At 36.5% G+C, this 21,114-nt stretch overlaps 1 protein-coding gene across 3 annotated transcripts in view; it reads right to left on the reverse strand.

Annotated features, from left to right (window-relative positions):
* The window catches only part of SEMA5A (semaphorin 5A), a 712,145-nt gene extending 695,010 nt beyond the window's left edge, over positions 1-17,135 (reverse strand). For all 3 annotated transcript variants that reach the window (XM_074208091.1, XM_074208090.1, XM_074208089.1), the window contains exon 1: positions 16,707-17,135. The gene's annotated coding sequence lies outside the window, so the exon portion shown is untranslated. The remainder of the gene's footprint in view (positions 1-16,706) is intronic.
* Positions 17,136-21,114: the final 3,979 nt, after the last annotated feature.

A 21,114-nucleotide genomic window follows, 5' to 3' on the forward strand; every position in this document is an offset into this window, starting at 1 on the left:
ATTTCATCAAAGCATCAAAGCTCATTCTGCTGTCACCAAAATTTACTGGCTATTAATTAGGAAAAAGAGACAGGATTATAGATAGTTTGAGGTAAGCTTGTAACTGCTGTTTATTGGCCATAATGGATACAACTCAGATGGGAAGTCCAGCGGGCTGTTCCAGTCTATTTGAACCATGTTCCCATACCAAATTGAATCGTAACGCTTCACAGCTCTTCTTCAGATCACAGACTCTCTGATGACTGGAAGGATTGGTGCTGTGATTGCTTTTATAAAAATGATTGCTTTCTCAGAGGAAAGGGACTGGAGGGAGCCAACTCTGGCTTCATAAAAGACCTAAGTTGAACTGGGACTCTCTCAGAGTTCAGCTGGGATCTTCATTATTCAGTGTGAGACTCTCTCTCCTAATGCTTGTGTGTGTGTGTGTGTGTGTGTGTGTGTGTGTGTGTGTGTGTGTCCAAAACCAATCCATCACTGATAGTAGTCATCGCTAGGGGAACTGAACTACATCTCTCTGATATTTTTGGGTAAAATAGTGAAAAACTATGAATTCAAGTCCACATTTTATCCCACTGAATTTTTCCCTGAAAGGCAAAAGATCCCCACTAATGAGGAGGAGACTTTGAGTCTTTCAACTGGAATAGAAAGGATAACAAAATCAAATGGTGTGAAACTGCTGAAAGACCAACAAATAGCAGAAGTCCTCCCTCTAATTCCAAATGAAAGAGTATTCTTTAGTTATTCATCAATTCTTACTTCCTCACCTATCCACTAACAAAAGAAACAATTTAATTTTTTATGTATCTGATTACAGTCTGTGGTTTGCTACTGAAACATAAGGAGAGGGGCAGTGAGAAAGGAAAATTCCTAATTTGAGCTGTCAGTGAGTTTTCACAATTCCCTGTAGGAAATAGCTTTCCAATTATAAGCTTAAGGTCCATTTCTCTGTATTCTTAATCCCCACATTGGCCAAATCAATTTTCTCAAAGGGAACAGAACAAGCCAGAGTCTTTCCCTGCATTGAGCCCACTTTGATAAATAATTGTTTCATCAATAGATAGTCTTGCAAAAAATTTCATTGCCCAATTTTAACAAAGTGCTCATTTGATTTCTCTTCCTCTTTTTAACAGGAGCTACTGTTTGGTTTATTGTTTCAAAGATTTGAGTTCAAGTACATTACAATTCTGTTGAGAAGCTTTAGGACTACTGCCTCAGACCTGTTTACTTTGAGCAACTTAAGTGAGTATTTACAGATATCTACATGTATTAGAAGTGTTAGAACTTGCACTATTATTATTTGTGAAGGGGAAATGCCACAGGAAAGAAAGATCATATGATTTTTAAAGGACTTCTTTTAGATGGAGTAAACTTTTATTTGTTTGTTTATTGTGATCACCCAGAAATAAATTCTAGAGAAATTTCTCAAAGTTAATTAGCAGTCAAGTTCAAACCATGAAGTAAGTTATTCTTATTTTCTAACTTTCAATTTCCATCAAGGTGATTTCTTTTCACACGTTGGCTATAGAATCAGAAGAATTTCATTTGTATGAGCAAATTGAAAGTATATCTGGCCCTGGCCCTGAAAAAGGAACCTGCTTTGAAAACTTTTAACTGTCAAAAATGCACTCTCTGGACTTGTATTGTTTGACATGAGGTCCACAGTAACCATTACCCAAAGAATGATTTCAATTTACTTAAGTACATTTGGGAAAATGCTACTCTTTTTATGTCTAGGAGCATTGATGCTTTGGTGGACCCATGACCTTACCTCTGTAGGCCACCCTTTCATGGCTTCTCATCCTGTAGAATTCTTGTTCAGGTTTTGTTATAGAACTATCTATACAAAGTTCTAGATAAAAGTCCTTCTCTTCTTTTTTTTAACATCTAGGGAATACCAGTGTTTCATTGGAGTTTCCTATGGCCACTAAAACATCCAAATCAGCTCCTTTTATGGATAAGGCATTATTCTGTGCTATTTTTATGTGTACAAGTTGGTCTTGGTAATATGTAAACTTCTTGAATATTATTGAAAATGTTAAGCATCTATGGGTTAAGCTGACCTAGGGAGATCAATAGTGATTCTGAAGTTGATGCAAAGTAAAAGAGTTTAGTTGAATTTCACCTCTGTTTCCCTTTAACAAGTTCCCCCCCCAACATACAATATCGAATATGTGAGAAAAAATATTTTCACCTTAATAAGAACACTATCAAATGATGGGCAAATGACAGGATATAATTTAATATCCAAAACATTCTTGTAATTTGGTCATGTCTAATCATATAAGTTATTTCTTCCAAGAGGAGAAAAAGGTTTATTTTGCTTCCTGTTCTATAAAGTGATGTTACCATATAGAGTAGAGCTGTCCAACCTTACTTTTAAAAGTTTTTATGGCAAAAACAGACAATATGTTTTGATTTGCCATTTTAATGAGAGCTCCGCCGTCTTGGCTTCCTTTACTAAAGTATTTAGGAAACCCACGGGGGCTGCATAAAATTACACTACAGCCTCCTGGTCCAAGAGTAGTATTTTGGACTGTCCTGATATAGAAATAAAACTTTGGACTTGAAGTCAGAAGATCTTAGGACCCATGTTAATTGTTTACCTTTGAGTAATATAGGATATTATAGAAAGACATTATCATGAGAAAAAAATACACTATATTTGTTTACCATAGATTCTGCATAGAGTAAGGTCTAACGCCTACATTTTATATTATTTTCCCTTCCAATGTGGGTTTTTCCCTACATTTATACATCTAAAAATGTCAAACTCCAACATTTAGTTTCTTCTAGAATAAACTGGAAAAGATTTTCTTTGATCAATACTATCCAAAAACCCTGTGAATGAGATCTTACCAAAAAAACAACAACTTCATAAAGGTAGTTGATATCAGAAGGTGGAATGGATGTTATCCACTATCCTAAAATTTGGGTAAATATTTGATATCCTTCTCCCCAGTTCAATTTGCCAGAATAGTGACAAGAGGCCTATAAAATTCATGAACTATCATTAGTCAATATTTCATGTGAACATTTAGATGCTCTGCAGAGAAAAGAACTATTAAAATTATGTGAAATCATCAAAAATAATTTTCTTTTTTTTTCCGTTTAGAAAAATATTTGTTTTTTGTTCAGTCACGTCTGACTCTTCATGACTCTATTTGTGATTTTCTTGGCAAAGAGACAGAGTGGTTTGCCATTTCCTTCTCTAGTTCATTTTACAGATGAGAAAACTGAGGCAAATGGTTAAGAAACTTGCCCAGGGTCACATAACTGGTATATGTCTGAGGTCATATTTGAATTCAGAAGGATTGAGTCCAGACTCTATCCATTGTGCCAGTTAGAAAAAAAAAGTGTCTTTTGGTGTAAATCAGGGCTCATCTATCCCTTTCCCAAAGCCATTTTTATCTTTAATTAGGCTACAAATTTAGATATGGAATATACCTTAGGGCCATCTAGTTCAAATTCAGAGTAAGAGATATTAAGTGATTTGTCTCAATTCCTAAAAATAGTAGGTAACAAATTTAGGATTTGAATTCAGGGTTTTTGACTCAAAATCCAGGATTTCTAATGCTTAATCTCTTAATCAGAGTCCACAACTATCAATGAACAATTAATATAAGAATCAGCTAACAAACAGTAAAAGTGAACTCTAGTCTAGTCCCTTTCTTACAGGAAAAAATGACGATAATGATAAATATTTGTCTTAACATTTCCCACATTACCAGCAAATCTCTTTATGATTCCCAATAATCAATAGCCCCAAAATATACCTAAATAGCAATCCTTGAAATGCAGGAAAAAGGTGAATCTATCTGAACTATCCTGGATACTACCCTATTAGCAAATTGAAAGCAAAGAAATAGAAATCAAGGATAGGCATATAATCCATAGCATTTCTGCCTGAACAGCATAAGGGAATGTTAAACTAACCTTTCAAATGACTAGTCACTCACCAAAGATATATAATGATTTTTTTGCAGGTAAGGAGACAAGATATTTTGTGTCTCTGCAGTTTAGAGAGGAAGTAAGAAAAAGAGAGAGATAGTAGGTGAAAATGATATTTTTTTTTGTCAGAGCTATAATACAACCATGTCAGAAAAAAATATTAAGAACATTAAGCTCTTTTCATAGACTCAGCTTTTGCATATGGCTGCAAAAGCTAAAGAAATTAGGCATCATTCAAAGCAAAATGCTTGCAGACATTTAGGGCTGGATAAAAGGATTTTATTACCAATGCAATAATGCATAAAAACACCAACCAACAATTAGTCTCTGCCAGAGTTCAAAAGAAGAACTAGATATATCTGGAGTATATACTAAAGTTGCCAAAATACAAATTCCCACATAAAGTCACCATGTGGAAGCCAATTGGTATGAAGAAGCTAAGGTGCCCAAGGGAGAGTTTAGGAAGTCCCCTTGGCAGAGCAGACAGAGTAGTTGATTTTAATACCATTAAGCAGATGGAAACAGCAACAAATAACAGAGGAAGGCAAAAGACAGTCATTTCTGCCAACAAGACAACACTGAAACAGGAAGGATGTAATCTAGTATCAAGGAATGTATACATGTCTCTTCACCAAAGAACCATTTTAAACTTGCAGTTTAAATACAGAAACTAGTGATATCAGATTGGTAGAGGGAAGGGAGTTAAAACTGATTAAATGACTCCTGAGGGAAAAAAATACATAGACACATTTTTCTCCCTCCCTGCCCTATACTCTCCCCTATCCTTTTCCTCCTTCTTCTACTCAAATATATTTGGAAATAAAAGTGACATAAATACAAAAAAAATATCAATTTTTTTAAAAGACCTTGCTATGGATAAAGTTTTGTTCTAGGTGCTAGGGTTACAAAGAGAAATCAAGACAGTCCCTGCATTCAACAGGTTTACCTACTAATCAAATAGGGAATGATTTTGAGAAGAGATGACACAGACCCTGAACCTTATAGATTAAAAATACAGTCTAAGGCATGGAGATGAGAAGGGAGTAAGGGATAGTCTTACAAAGGCAAGAAGTTAGGAAATGGAATAATACTATTTTCAGAGAAATGACTGGCAATTTAATTTCAATGAAAAGTACATTTCAAGAAGAGTGAGACAATTAGAAAGGTAAGGTAGAATAGATTGCAAAGAGCTTTAATTAAATACCAGACATAGTTTATGTTTCATCCTAGAGTCAGCTGTGACCTAAGGAAGGTTTTAGAGAACGGAAGTGTCAGATATGTTTTTTTAAGATTATTTTGTCAGTTGTGTGGAAGATGGATTAAAGAGCGGAACAGGAGACACTAATTAAGAAGCTCTTAGAATAGCCCATGTGAGAGGTGACAAGGGTCTGAACTAAGGTGATGGTTATGGGACTGAAGGAAAAATGTTTAAGATGTTGTCAAGGTAGAGCTCTCAGACAATGCTGAGGAAAGGGCAAAGAGAAGGGAATCAATGAGAGAAAATGGAGGAGAGTCAAAAATGACAAGGTCACAGATAAGGATGACTAAAAGCTAATAGGTCCTTCACAAAACTGGGGAGGTTCAGAAGAGGACAGGGTTTAAAGGGGAGTATATTAGTTTAAGATGCCAATAGGACATTAAAGGAAAGATGTCCATCGTAGCTGGAAATTTAGAAAAGATGCTGTGGAATTGTAAACTGTTTCAACAATTTTGTAGAGCAATCTGAAAGTATGTCCAGAAAATTATTAAACTTCCTTTGACCCAGCAATACCACCATTAGCTCCGTTTCCCAAGATGACAAGGAAAAGAACCTATGTGGTATAAAATATTTATTGCAGCTCACTTTGTGGTGGCAAAGAACTCAAAATTTCAGGGATGTCCATCAATTGGGAAGGGCTAAATAAGTTATGGTATATGGTTGCAATGGAATATCTGTTATAAGAAAGGATGAACTCAATGATCTTTGAGAAACATGGATTGGAAAGCACAAGCAATGAAGGGCTAAATGAGAAGAACTAAGAGAATGTTGTATCCAGTACTGAATATGAAGCTTTAAGAGGTGTCTGCACAGAAAGGATAACTGATCCAATGAGAGCCACCAGGAGAGACAGAAGGAGAAGAGGGGTTCCTATGGGAGAGAGACTCGGGAAATATTCATGTAAGGAGAACAGGAGATGAAGGAAGATCCAGCAAAGATCATTGAAAAAAATCAATCAGACAGGGAGAAGTAGAATGAAGCGAAAGCAAAGTAACAAGAATACCAGAGTGGAAAGAGTAAGCAGGAGGAAAAAGTCAAGAGTATAAATAGGGTACAACTTGAAGATTGAGAAAAGGTGACTTTTTCCTCCTACTGAGAGACATGGTCTCAGTAAAGCAGTGGAGATGCAAGGTTGGTGAGTGCTGAGGAAATAAAATAAATAAAGACTGACAATTCCTTCTGGTTGTTTAGAAGTGACAGGAAGGGGAATGAAAATGCATTCAAAAGAGAAATTATCTGGGGGGAAAGTTTAAGGCAAATAACCTGTAATAATTGTCTTGATTATCTTCTTTCTTTTTAGGATACATATAGAAGATCATAAAAAGTAGTTAAAAATGAAAGAAATCCAATCAAAGATATGGGGTTTGGTTCTCTACAAAATGCCAAAGGATGATGGACTGATTATTTGCATATACCTCAACAAATTGGTTGTTTCATACCCTGTAAAGAAAGGTTTTGCTTTAACTTCAGATCAGAGACTGACACAGTTTATGGGGAGGCAGAGGCTTGAAACTAATATAGATATATGGATCACCTTAGTATCTCTTGGTCTTGACAGTAGATTTATTGAAAAAATGAAAAGGCAGTGTATAATGTCCAAGAAACATAATAGGATCTGCATATGCTAGAGATTATGCATAAGAATCTTTAGTATATAAATCCAATTCATTAATGTCTCAGCTCAAAAGGAAAATAAACCTCCCCTCTAATAATCTGAAATACCTGCAAAGATGCAAAGAAAAATGCAAAGTATATTAGTGCCATTAAGTATATGTTATGTATACTATGTATTAAAGCCCCCTTTTTCATTTTAGGTATATTTAGGAGAGTTGCATTGGGAGAGGGTGCCAATTTCTTGGATAGGATATCCTTTGCTTTATTTCAAAGTCTTTTTGAATAAACAAGCTCCAGTCCAAAGGGTCATATATTAATTTTAAAAGTATTTATTAAAACTTATTTTAATATTTATCATTCCATTAGAAATCAAAAATATTAACTAAGTTCCCAACTGACACAGATTATTCCCTAGAAATTTACTATATATTGAGTAATTAGAACTTGAAAAGTATATTTACTCATAGTTTTCTGTGATAGTTAACAGCAATCCTACTAAGCTCAATACAACTTCTGCTATTTAATTAGCTATGGGTAATCTATGACTTGTAATTTATGCAATATATCTTTAAGGAAATGAATGCTGTGTTTCTGGTTATCTTGAAAGGAGAGAATCCTCTGTCCTTAAAACTTTGTCATCTGCTTACTGTTACAGAAAGGAAATCCAGAAGCTCAGGAGACAATTTTATCCTAATGCTGTGTTCACTGAACAGACATATGCATGCGTAAGTCAAGAGTTTGTAAATCTGGAACTCCCATAAAAATGCTGGACACTATTGTATAGCAAAATCAAGTTAATCTACACATAAAACAATTTTCTAAGATTTAAAAAGACTTTAAAAGCACTTATTGACCCAAAGACTTTCTGGTAATTATAACATTCAGCTGTGCATGGGCAGGTCAACATCATTCTAGAAAGTACATGGTGATTTAAATCACAGATATCTTACAAGCAAATCTATTATATTGGCTTATACATATATTTAACACCAGTATGAACATCAGCTTAATTAAAATATCTGCTGGACAAGTTAACTTTAGCCTCTGGAACAATTATCCTGTTTTATGCCATGAGTTATAAACAATGTTCTTGGCTTTATAATCGTTAAATTTTTACAACAGATCTAAATCTTGATCCTGTTAGAGAAATTGCTGAAGCTTGTCATGACTCAAAAGTCTATTGGTTAGGAGATTCTTTCATATAAATTTCCCTGTTTGGTTTTCTCAGTCTCTGTTCTGATTCTTTATACCATTAGGTTCAAAAAATATCAATAAGAAACAATTATGTCAAATAGCAAAAGACAACATAGGAAAGGGAAAGGAAGAAATAGCTTGAATTTTATACTGGAAACAGATCAAACTGAATGGTAGTTATTAATTATTTTATAGTTTGTTAAGAATACACAATTACATAATATAAGAGATTTATGTGTTCCAGGTTCAGAACCAAATCTTAATATACATATAGACTCTAGGTTCAAAAATCTTTTTTTGCATGGCATTTTCTGATTTAACAAAATATATTATTTGGGGGGTATATTATTTTAGGGACAAGTAGGTGATGAAATGGATAGAGCACTGGGCCTGGACTCAGGAAGATGTGAGTTCAAGTCCATTCTCAGACACATGCTAGTTTTGTGATTCTGGCCAAGTTAACTTAATCCAGTTTGCCTCATTTTCCTCATCTGTAAAATGAGCTAGAAAGGGAAATAGAAATCATTCAAAATCTTTGCCAAGAAAACCCCAAACTGGACCAAAGAGTCTGACACAACTGAAGAATTGTTAAATTCTTTTTTTCATTCATATTTATCTATCCTTTCTCTTTCCTTTTATTCAGTCTGACTAATATGCAAAAATTTTGTCAAACATTTTGTAAATTTGATCTCTGAAGACTAAAAGCTGATTCAGTTCCTTTGAGATACACATACAATGAATATGCATTATTCATGCTATATGTCAGGAACTTAATTTGATATTTTAAAAATTATATTATTTCTCTCGTATCTTTCCAAACATTTTTACATTGTTTTTCTTTCATTTAATTTCAGTCTATGAACTGAAATGAGTTTTCTTAATTCCATAATCTATTTCCAACCTCTGAGATGTTTTCTACTTGCCAGTATAACAGAGGATTCTGCTCAGATCGTAAACCTCTGCTGCTAATCCTCCTGTTGGGAAAGGGTAGAGGGGAGATTGATGAACTTGCTTCTGAAGATGCATAATGATATGTAATGGAATGACCCTGATGCCCAAACGAATATAGATTCTTAGATTCTTTCATTCTCCCTTTCATATTCATATTCATATTCTCTCTCTCTCTCTCTCTCTCTCTCTCTCTCTCTCTCTCTCTCTCTCTCTCTCTCTCTCTCTCTCCTTCTCCCTTATCGTTCATGTCTGAAAATCCTTCTCTTTCTGCATTTTACAGTCATCACTTGTCTGTCAGGAGGCAAGTGATATGCTTTATATTTATTCCTTTGGACATGTGGCTTATCATGATTCAGTCCTGCAAAGCTTCAATGTTATTTTTTTCTCTCTGATGGTCATCATTGTACAAATTGTTCTAGTTCTTGTTCTAGTTCTACTCACTTCACTTTAAAACAGTTCATCAAGATCTTACAAGTTTCCTCTGAAATTGTCCCTTTCATCAACTCTTAAGGCATAATAATATCCCAATACATTAATTTAGCATGGTTTCTTTAGTCATTCCCAACAAAATGATATTCCTTTAATTTTCAGTTTGGGGCTACTGGGGGAAAAGAGTTGTTGTAAATAGCTCTTTTTTTCCCCATTTAATTCCTTTGGGGGTATAGGCTTAGTAGTAGAAACAGAGCCAATGTATATACACATAGTTGGTAATTTTCTAGGCATACATAGGAACAAATTGTTCCAGAGTGGCTAGACAAAATCACAACTCCATCAACAATGCAGAGTTGTATTTGTTTTCCTACACTCTTTCCAACATTTGTCATTTCCCCTGATTTCTCATCTTTGTCAGGTTAAAGTTGCATTAATTTTCATTTCTCTAACTAGTGATTTAGAGATATTTTTTCAGAGGGTTATTAATAATTTGAATTTGTTTCTTTTAGAACTGCCTCTTTATATCCTTTAACCATTTAACTATTGGTGAATGGTGTTTATTCATATACATTTGATTTATTTCTTTATATATTTTGGAAATAAGGTTTTTTATTCAGAAAAAACATTTTGAAAATATTTTTCTTCCATTACATTTTTCTTCTAATTTTTGCTACATTGGATTGTTTTTGCAAAATCTTTTTTGATTTTTATCAATCAATCAAATAAAAATCAAATTAGCTGCTTTATCAAGTTTAGTGACTAGTTTAGTCACAAATTACAATGATGCAATGAATAGATGCAAAAGGTAATTTCTTCGAGTTTCTCTAATTTGTTTAAAAAGAGCCTTTTTTATATCTGTTATATATTCATTTGGAGCTTATTTTGAGATATTAGTTCAAGCCTAATTTCTGCCTATTATGTAATCTGAACCAAAGTTTTCACTGAATAGTGAATTCTTCTCCCATTTACTGCACTCGGTCTGTGTATTTGTCAAATACTATATTGCTGTTTGCTTCTGCATGTTGTGTACTTAATCTAGCTTGTTGATTTAACTCTTTCTTTAAAAACAAAACAAAAACAAACTGGTAACAATTCTTTGTAGAGATTTCTGCTTTGTAATGCATTTTGAAATATATTCCTAACAGACGCTCTGCCTTCCTAAGTTTTATTTTTATTACCTTTGAAATTCTTAACCTTTTGTTCTTCTGCATGATTTTTCCCTTTGGAAAATTTGGCACAGCACTAAATAAATAAATTATAGTTTTTTAAAATTATTATTATATTGGCTAGATCTATCCATGAGCAATGTTTCTCCAGTTATTTGAATCTGTTATTATTTCTGCAGTGTTTTCTAATTAGGCTCAAGTTTGTCCCTTGATGAATCATAAAAGATATATTAGCCAGGTATTTTATGACTTCTGAAGGTATTTTGAACAGACTTCTTTTTAGTCTTTATTTGTGCTTGTTTGCTTCCTGTCTAATTGTTATAGTCATAATTCTAGCACTATATTAAATAGTGGTAGTGATAATGTGTATCCTTGCTTTAGCCCTGATCTTATTGGAAAGGTCTCTAAGTTTTCTCCACTTCACTTAATTTTTGCATTTGGATTTGAATGAGCACTATTTATTATATGAACAAATTGTCCATCTAATTCTAAGATTTCTACAATTTAATTGAAATAAGTGTTAGATTTTGCTTCACAAAAACATTTTTCACATATAAACACATGGTATGTTATTTATATTTTTTGTAATATACTATAAAATATGTATATTATCATGGATTATAATTATATTATTCCTTATGCTTAACCAACCAATGTGTGTGCTACCTATTGGCAACATGCATAATTTTTTTTGAAAACCTGGAATTACATGGGTTATTCCATAGCCCATCTAAAGTGATACAGTGAACAATCAATAATAAATTCCAAAATATGAATCATAATAAAAATGTCCTCATTATCTCTCCTGATGTTATTATCCATTTAGAATTCATTATCTTTCACCCCAAATATTTATCTCTTTCCAACTTTTCCTTTTATTGTCAAAGGTCCCACAATATCCTAGCAATCCACATTTGCAAACCTATCATCAACCTCAACTTCTCATTTGTAAGCATATAAATATAAAGTTTCATCATTTCCAACTTTGCAAAATGTCTCGTTTATGTCCCCTTCCCTTCTCTGACATTGTCATTATCCTGATGCAGGGCTTTATCATTTCAAACATGGAAAAGTGCAATTTCTTCTAGTTGCCCCCAGCTTAAGGATGTCCCCTTTTCCAGTTCATCTACCACTCTTCTATTAAATTGATTTTTCTAAAATACAGATCTGACACTGTCATTGATCTCCTGATTCAGTGGTTCATAGTACTTCAGGATCAAATACAAGATACTCCAGTCAGCATTTAAAGTCTTTCAATAACCTGTCCTCTTCCTATTTTTTTTAAATTTTCTTACACTGTACTTCTTACACTGTACCCTACAATCCAGCAACACTGTACTAGGTGCTTACGACTCCTCAAACACAAAATTCCATCTCCCTAATCTGTGCCTTTTTACTGACTGTCCCCTCAAACATGGAATATTCTTCCTTCTTATTCTATCTCCTGACTCCAATGGTTTCTTTCAAGATTCAGCTCAAATTCTGCTTTCTAAAAGATATCTCTCCCATTTCTTTATGCTCAGTATATTCCTCTATGACCTATTTATACTCTAATATGTTGTCTCTTCATAATTATTTACAATTTCTCTCTCCTATTAGAATGTTAACTCCTTGAGGGACAAAGACCAAGTCCTTGTCTTTCTTTGTATTCCCAGAATATAACACTTAATGTTAAATAAATGCATCATCATCATCATCATCATCATCATCATCGCAGCATTGTAAAGCACTTTATGTATGACACTTTATCCCTTCAAATGATCTTATGAGGTAGATATGATTATTGGGCCCACTGATTAGATGAGGAAACTGAGTGATTAGTCCATGATAACACAATTAGTATAGATAGAAGCTCAAATCAGATCTAAACTCCAAGTCTAATACCCCAACTATCCACTATACCACTTAAACCACTTGGCTGCTTCCCTATTGAAAACTGATTAATAATACTGTATTGAATAGTTTAGTTTTCTGTTTTTTATAAGCAGCAGTTTTACGAATTTCTGGTTTACACTATTTTAATGTCATTTCATTTCAAATATATTACATTTGAGGCACAACTTGTATTTGAAGTTTCTGTGCTTCCTAATTAATTGAACAGTGGATATTGAAAAACATTCAGCTAGCAAAGATTGTCAGTGAAGGCATCAATTATTGAATTAAAAAACAATAGGCCACAGAATTTGAAAATTTGCTTAGCTTCCAAGCCAAAAAAGTCTTATATAATTTTTTCAGCAGGAAATTATAGAAATTTCATATTCTTCTGTTGTAATCTAATTCACTTTAGATTTTTCCCTTAGTCAAATACTTGAGTAACTTCTAGAATTAACTAGTACTTGAAAAATTCATGATACAAAATTAATAAGTAAAATGCATCAAAGTATCTTCTCCAACTGCTCTGTCTATACCTTATGTATAACTGGCTATTTACATTTCCCCAAACTCCTTGAAGGCAAAAGAACTATTTTTTTTCTTTCTTTGCTTTCCCAGTATACAGCACAGTACCTGGCAAAATGGTAAACTTAATAAATGCTTGCTTGGTTGAATTTAAAAAAAAATCTTTCCTTTTGAGATCTTCTTCTCCTGGTTTATTTGGATAACAGGATTAACTTTGATAGGAATAAAAAAATATCAGATTGCCACCAATCTCTTGCAAATCATTTCTACAGTTCAACTGATAAATTATTTTTTAAATTAGCAAATGAATCAAAACTGCTAAATATGTACTATAAAAATCTACTAGAAAACATTTGATTATGGAAAATATTTGTTAAATATGGCAACTAAAGTTTAGTCAAATTTATGTTTATTCTCTTAGAATTTCCTTTACAGGTACAGACAAGTTCAACTCCCAAATTAGAAAATTGTATCTAATTCAACAACTGAGTAGAACTTAATTAATATTCTATAGTTATATAGCACTAAAAATAAGAACTTTCTTGATGCATCTGTATAATAATTATAAAAGCCTCCTCCAATGTTTATGAGTAACTATGGCACCTTTTTAAATTTCCAATATAAAAAAAATGAAAATGTAATTTTAGAATCAAGACTTTTAGGGGCTCAGGAGGATCTAAAATATATGCAAATTATTATTTATAAAGTACTACAATTTTGATTGAGAGATATTATTTCACTCTAATTCCTTTAGTTATGCATTGTGTTACTGACACTTTTTAAACTGGTGATCCCATGCAAATTCTTATAACTGGTTTTTAATAGTTTAACTGTGATTAATGATTGCTTTCTACTGTTTGATATTGTGATCCTTTTATATCTTTTAATTTCTGGATCCCAGATTTTTGTTTTCTATACTTTAGGGCATGACCAATAATAGACAGGGATTAATTCCAAAGACTTAAAAAGACAACAATAACAACAAATAATAATCATCCAAATTAATCAACTGATTTATGCTTAAATATGCTCAATCAAAAGACTGATAGTCTTGTAAGTAGTCTGCAAATTAGTCTGTGACAATGGCTCCATCACATCATTGACATTATGCCTCCTGCCCATCTCTTAACAAGCACTCACTGGAAAGAGGCTTCAAACCTTATGGTACTTGACTCTAGAGGTTAATAAATGCCGATGTGAAGAAACAGTCTCAGATGGAAAATACAGCTGAACTACAAGAAGAGTTTATCCTAAAGCACTTCTCAACATTTCAAAATCTCCCCCTTTGGACAAAGACAAGCTTTACCACCCAAGAGTATAAAAGCTTTTCTCTCAGCAGGGGTCTTGCAGCTGTTCACCATTAAAACAACTAAGTGAGAGGGTTCCCTTTAGTCAAAAGTCATAAATAGATTATTATCATCAAATATTCCATTTCTTTTCTTAAGGCAAACAATTAAAATGTAAATATATTTTAAAGGTATGTACACAAAATCAATATGCAGACATACAGAGTTCTTTAACAAAATTTTTCAGAATTAGCTACTGTTCCTTCACAAACTTTTTTTAAAAAGACTAAGTTGACCAGATGTAGTTAAGTTATTGGATTTTTTTTAAATGAACAAGAAATTCCTCAAAAGTCTTTAGAGATTTTGAGCAATTTCTGTCTTTGGGAAGATAACCAAAGATGGAGAAAATAATATTTGATCATAACTAAATTAAGTACAACATTTTAAAGAGTTTGTGCTGACTCTTTTGCAGCAGTGTATTTAAAGAAGCATTCCATCTGTATTTTAATAAAGTGATTAGTTAAATGTTTCTGTCAATGAGAATCATCTGATTGACTAAACAGTGCCTTGTCTGTCTACAATAAAAAGCTGCTACCAACTTGTTTTGTTATCTTTTCTTCATAGTAATTATATTCTGGGTGCTTTAAGTTAAACAAACATTATGCTATATACAAGGCTATGATTTTCTATCCAAAAATGTGTTTGACATCTTATATTCTTTAGCAATTTCACCAATACCCTCATATTAACATCAGCTGCATATTTTTAAATCTTCCATTAAAATTAATCGATAACAGGACCTCTGTGATAAAAACACAGCCAATAATACATTTCCCAACTTCTAAATGTCATCTGTAAGGGAATAAACATTAAATATACATGCATAATACAACAAGCACAAGCTGATTAATTTTCACCTCCCTACTGGGAATTCTTAAAACCTTAAAAAACCTAAACTATAACATTTCACCCACAGAATTTTAATTTATTTCTGAGTAAATATAAAATTTACAAACTATACCCACGCATGAATTGTCTGTGACTATTCATCACACTCAGACAAAAGTCTACAAGTATTTTTCAAGACATCATCCTTTTCACTTCTACATGGATGTTCTGACAGCTCTCTCCGATCAACAAGGAAGTCTTTCCTTAATATGAAACAGTTGCTGGATTTGCCCTCTGTTTCTTTTCTGTAGTGGCCCTCAATGTGCATGCTTATTGATGTCTCTACCAAATGCGCCTACAGCAGTCTCTGAAGCCAGAGCGTTCGCTCTCAGCGTCCCCTGCTGGAAATCCTGGGGCATACCAGTCAATGAAAAGTTTAAATTCCCAACTCTATCAGCGGCATCCAGGTAAAACAACTGGCTAGCAGTCTTGGAAAGGATCGGATCACGCTTCCCGCCAAATCCTATCAGAGTCTTGGGGATTCCAGTACACAAAACAAATTAGAGAAGGAGTCTTTGGAAGTGAAAGGACTTAAAAATTCCTCTTAGAGGCTCTTTTTTTCCTTCAAACTAAATCATTCTAGAAGACAGAGATTCAAGATTCCTTTTGAAACAGTTAGCAGGGAGAGTACTGGGGATTAAAGGGGTGCAGAAAACAGTGAATGAGAGATCTTTGGACACTGCAAACCTAGTCCTAGAGCCTAGTAACCCCACGAAGAAAAATACATTTTCCTTACCCTGCCCATGTACAAGGGATCCCTTTTTTAGTTTTAATAAGAAGGTGTATAATCATCATCATTTCGTAGTAGTGTGAACTCTCAGCCTCCATTCAGCCATAAGGAATAGCCGCTTCCTCGTGCATCTCCCCTTAGTAGAATTCAAGCCTCTCTACAGCCCCAGGACCCCCGACCAAACACGTTTTTCACATTCTCCAGCAGTCTCCTTCAAATAGACCCCAAAAATGTGTTCCCAGAAGAGGGAATCCGAGTGTTTCAAACCTCTACTCATCCCTTCTGCCTCCTTCCTTTAGTCTAAGCTCCTTTTAAAGGAAGGTTTAAAAAAAAAGTCAATGATAAGTCAATCTGCTCCCCTACACACTTCTCTTATTAGCGGGTCTCTCCTTTCCCTCTGCCCCAGCATCACACACACACACACACACACACACAGCACAACACATTATCCTTTGAATCCATGGCACAGGCACAATAAAGTCACTCTAGGATGTAAACTAAGTTACAACCAGTTGAGTAGTGGAACTGCTGGTCCGCCGCCGCCAAGAAATCTCAGCGCCTCCAGAAGCTCCGGGGATGACCAGATACAAGGGATCTTGTTCCAGCGCCCTTCCTCAGACTAGCCTCAACAACCTGATGCTGTTGGGATGCCAGGAGCCTCCCGCCATCCTCCCGACTAGTCCTTGAACTAAGCACCCCTGAGCCGGCCCCCCCCACCCCTCAGGCCGGGCACTAGTGCTGCGGCACAGGGTAGAGGAGAGGAGGAAAGAAAGGACTCTCACCAGGTGGTATGCCGGCTTCTTGCCCAGGTCATGGAGCACTTGGGTAGCCGGAGACGCTCCGCAGGTCCTCTCAGGTTCCCACAAAATGAAGTCACCGAGTGAGACCCCCGCCTAAGACCCCTTCCCTCCCCCCACCCGCCCCTCCAAAACAAGAACCCCCCACTGGGGGGCTGGGGGCGTGGGGGGCAGCGTCTTGGGACCGGGAGCCGAGTCAGTAGAGGGGACGAAGCTCGCCTCAAGTGCCGGCTTGGCGGGGGTGCAATGGGAAAGTTGGGTGATAAATCCAGTTCCGTGGGCGAGCAAGCAGGTAGAGGGGAGCCGGGGGTCTCCAGATGTCCGGACAGCCGGGAGGAGACGGCAGGTCCCCGGGAGAGGCCGATCGGGAAGCGACGCGCGGTAGCGGGCAGCCCCGAGCGCAATCCTCCTCCTCCTCCGGCCCGTCTCCCGCAGCCGCAGCCGCCCGGGGTCCGCGCCTTCCCCGCCGGCCGCTCCGCCGCAGCCGCAGCGGCTCCGAGCGCGCCGGGAGCCGAGCCGGGGCCGTCCCCCCGCGCCCACACTCGCGGACTCCCTCTCCAGGACTCTCCGGAACTCCTCGCTCCCTCCTCCACTGAGTCCAGCTGAGAGCCGGCTCCCCCAGCCTCTCCACCCCCCTTCCCCGCAGCCGCCGCTGCCTCCACCCCCTGCCGCCGCTGGAGCTGCGCAGGGGCGACTCGGCTTCGCAGCCGCCGCGCCTCTCCTCCTCCTCCTCCTCCCTCCTCACCTCCCCCTTCTGCTACCCCCCTAGTCCCTCCTCCTCTCTGAATGAGTGAAACCTGAGAACGTAGGCCGGCTCCAAACACCCCACCTCCTGGAGAGACCCTGCGGGGGGGAGGCTCCCCAAATCACTGCCCCCCCCCCAGCCCTGACCACGCCGACCCCGCCCCCGCCCAAGACCATTCCCCCGTTGGCCCCGAAGCAGACACGTCCCAAGTCTCCTTCACTTTTCTCCCTCCCCCCAAACATGAGTTAGTCTGAGTTTCTTTCTTTTTTTTTCCCCCTCCTCTTGCACATAAAAACTGTTTGGTTCCCATTTCCCTACCCCGCCTTCTTTCCCCCTTTCCTCCCTCCCCCCTCTATCGACGTGTCTCTCTCGGGCTATTTTTAGGGGACTTCTCTATAAAGGTCCCGGGAAAGTGAGGGCCAGGCAGTAAGACGTGGCACTCCGACCCCTCCAGGCAGCGAAATCTGCAGCCATCCTCTCCAGGTACAGTAACAGTTACTGTGCAGGCGGCGGGGGGAAAGGGAACTGCTAGGGAATCAGGGCAAGTTAGGCTGTAGTTGGAACATGTGGGTGCTCCCGGTACCATCCTATTTTCAGTTTGTTGCTTCTTTATGTCTGCTTTCAAATCTCATGCATTCTATGGGTGAAAAGTTATAGACGAATTAAGAGGTGGTAACTTGGGCTGGGCTTGGAGTTATGACTCAGTTTTCGAGTAAACCCCCTAGCTCCTGAATTCTTAGTTCTTACTGTGATTTATACAGTTAAATCAATAACATAAGCAAATTAAATGAACATATATCATAAGAATAAATGGAGGCAGCCCGAGTAGATAGTCAATGAGCATATATACTTACTCCATAGGGTAGAAAATAATGACTAAATATTTTTAAACCATTTCTTAATACACTTACTCTTTGAAGATTTTCTGGGAACTGGGGGGTGGAGAAGTAGTTTATGAACTACCATAAACAACAATAAACTCAGGATAAAAGTTTATAAAAGAAACAGAAACTGAAATTGTGTTCCATCTCTGTTCTGGTGTGACTGTGTGTGGCCATGTGGGTAGGGAAATAAGGGTTTTTTTCCTTTCTTTTTGGGGGGAAGGGTTTACTTTAACTAGAAAGATATCAACTGATATATCTTTGTTGTGAAAAGTTCTTTCATTCTTCCCTAACAAATATTCTTACATAGGATTTTTTTAGGTAAATAGACCATTTATCTATATTTAAAGTTAGCACACATAACCTCAGTGAAACTTCTAGTATAAAATGTGTCTTTATAAACCAATGTCATTTCAGTAAATTTCTTGAATCCTTTCAACTTTTCTATAAGTTTCTTTCTACTTCTATTGAAGGATCACAGGTGGTTGTCATAATTTCAAAACTGTAAAAAGATACATAATATATAATAAATATATAGAGTTCATATTTATGCATAATATATTTATTTATGCAGCTTTTGAGTATGTCCTTGGAAATCATTCCATTGGAATAGGAATACTCACATAAAGAAGAGATATCTACAAACCTTGCAGTTAGTTTAATAGTGACAGGGAGTTGGCAGAATTTTGCAAACGTTGCCATTATATAACCCATGAGAGATAGATAGGTACACTGCAAGGGAGGCATGATAGTTTTTGAACATAGCCTCAAATTTGGGTTCAAAGACTTTCTCTGTGTAACATTGGACAAGTCTTTTAACCTCTCTAGGTCTCAGTTTACTCAATTTTAAAAAGGGAGAAGATACAGAGAATGACCTCCAAGTTCCTATCTCCAAAGGGATGGCCTTATAATTGGGAATCTATAAATTGTGTACATAGGAGTCTCATTGGCCTGGTTAGAGTACAAAGGGAGAGACAGTCACCCTAGTCCATTTACTAAATTCCTATTTTAATGAATCGTTGCCATAGTTGAATTGTTTCAGTAGCGTTCTACTCCTCATGACTCCATTTGGGGTTTACAAGGAACAGATACTGGAGATGGTTTGCCATTTCCTTCTCCAGCTGAAACTGAGACCACCAAAGTGAAGTGACTTGACCAGGGTCACACAACTAGCAAGTGTCTTACTCTTGTTCAAAGAGAACTAAGCTTTGTTGATTCTACCCAGCAAGGGAAAACTGTTGTTGCCCCACCCTAGTTATGACTCTGATAAGAACTCTTATTGCTATTCCTTGGGGGAAAGAATGTATGTATGTATGTATGTATGTATGTGCTAGAAAGGGATGAGCTAAGGAAGAAGGCAGATTGGGTAACAAGGGCTTTAAAAATTAGTCAGAAGGAAACCACACTCACTAGTTTTGATGAAAACATATATAGCAACCAGGAATGTGACCAAGTGCCAGTGATTCTTCGATAATGAGAAATTACTTAGAAATCGGCATTTTGGAAGCATGGCTTCCTGAAAGCAAGTTTAAATTCAAGGTTTACAGTAGTTTAGGCCATATCAGATACTACTTATTTGACTTGGTTCAATCTAACAATCATCATCCATTTATTGGGTGCCTCCAATGTGTTAATTGCCAGGGACACATGCAAAATTTGCTTGCAATATTCCCACAGGAGACAAATTATTCTTAGGTGGATACAAATTATATGGAAGATAATAGAGGTTGGGGCGGGGGAGGCATTGGCAACTTGCCAGGATCAGGAAATGCTCTTGTAGAAGGTGATACTTACAGAACTAGGAATTCTAAGTGGCTAAAATGAGGAGGGAGTGCATTCCAGACTTGAATTATAGCCAGGTTAAAATCACAAAAACCAAAGTCATCATGGGAGTTCACTTCCTGCTGGGGTTAACTGGATAACAGTCTCAATTTTCTCAATTGAAAAATGAAGGGGTTGCATTGGCCTCTAAGGTTCATTATAGCTCTATATCTATGCCTATGGGCCAACAGATTCCCAATGGAAGAACAGAAATTATTTTTGTGACATTTTTCTTTATCTCCTGAAAAAAAAAAAACAAATGCTGGGAAAGCTTTGTGAAAGCAGTTCTAAACATCTTAATCAGACCCCATATGCATTTTTTGTGAGATATTCTCATTGTGACTCCTCTGTTATGGGATCATGTCTTATTTGAAAGGGTTTTTAGTTTTACTAAACTTTTTTTTTTACATTTTTACTTTACTATAAGTTCCTTATTTTTCTTCTGCCTACCCTTGAGTTTGTTCTGCCAAATTCATTGATGAACAGTTACTTGGCCAGACACTAAAGATGTTTCAGACACTCTTCTTTCATCTGGGCTATAATAACCTTGTGAGCTATGTAAAACAGCATACCTTTTTCCTATAACTTCCCCAAAGTAGCTTAGATTCTAAATGGTAGCTTTTCTACCTCCAGACCTAATGCTGTTTCTAAAACACCATTTAATTGTGTTACTCTCATACAGATAGGCCCAAGAAAGGGAAACCGGAGAGATATGAGGAAAATGACTGAGACAATCTGTGGCCAAGTTGTGTTGATTCCATGTCTTCAATATACCTTTAATACTTTGCTCTATTCCATCTCAGGCCCTAACTCTAGCCTACATTATTGTGAATCCCTTAATTGGACTTTTAGCTTCTAGGTTTCTCCTTACTCCAAGTTATTCTTCATGTGGGGAATAGGGAATAAACCTGTGATTTTATTGGGTGAAGAAATTCCCTAGACAGTG

This window comes from Macrotis lagotis, chromosome X, assembly GCF_037893015.1.
Source record: "Macrotis lagotis isolate mMagLag1 chromosome X, bilby.v1.9.chrom.fasta, whole genome shotgun sequence".
Taxonomy (NCBI): domain Eukaryota; kingdom Metazoa; phylum Chordata; class Mammalia; order Peramelemorphia; family Peramelidae; genus Macrotis; species Macrotis lagotis.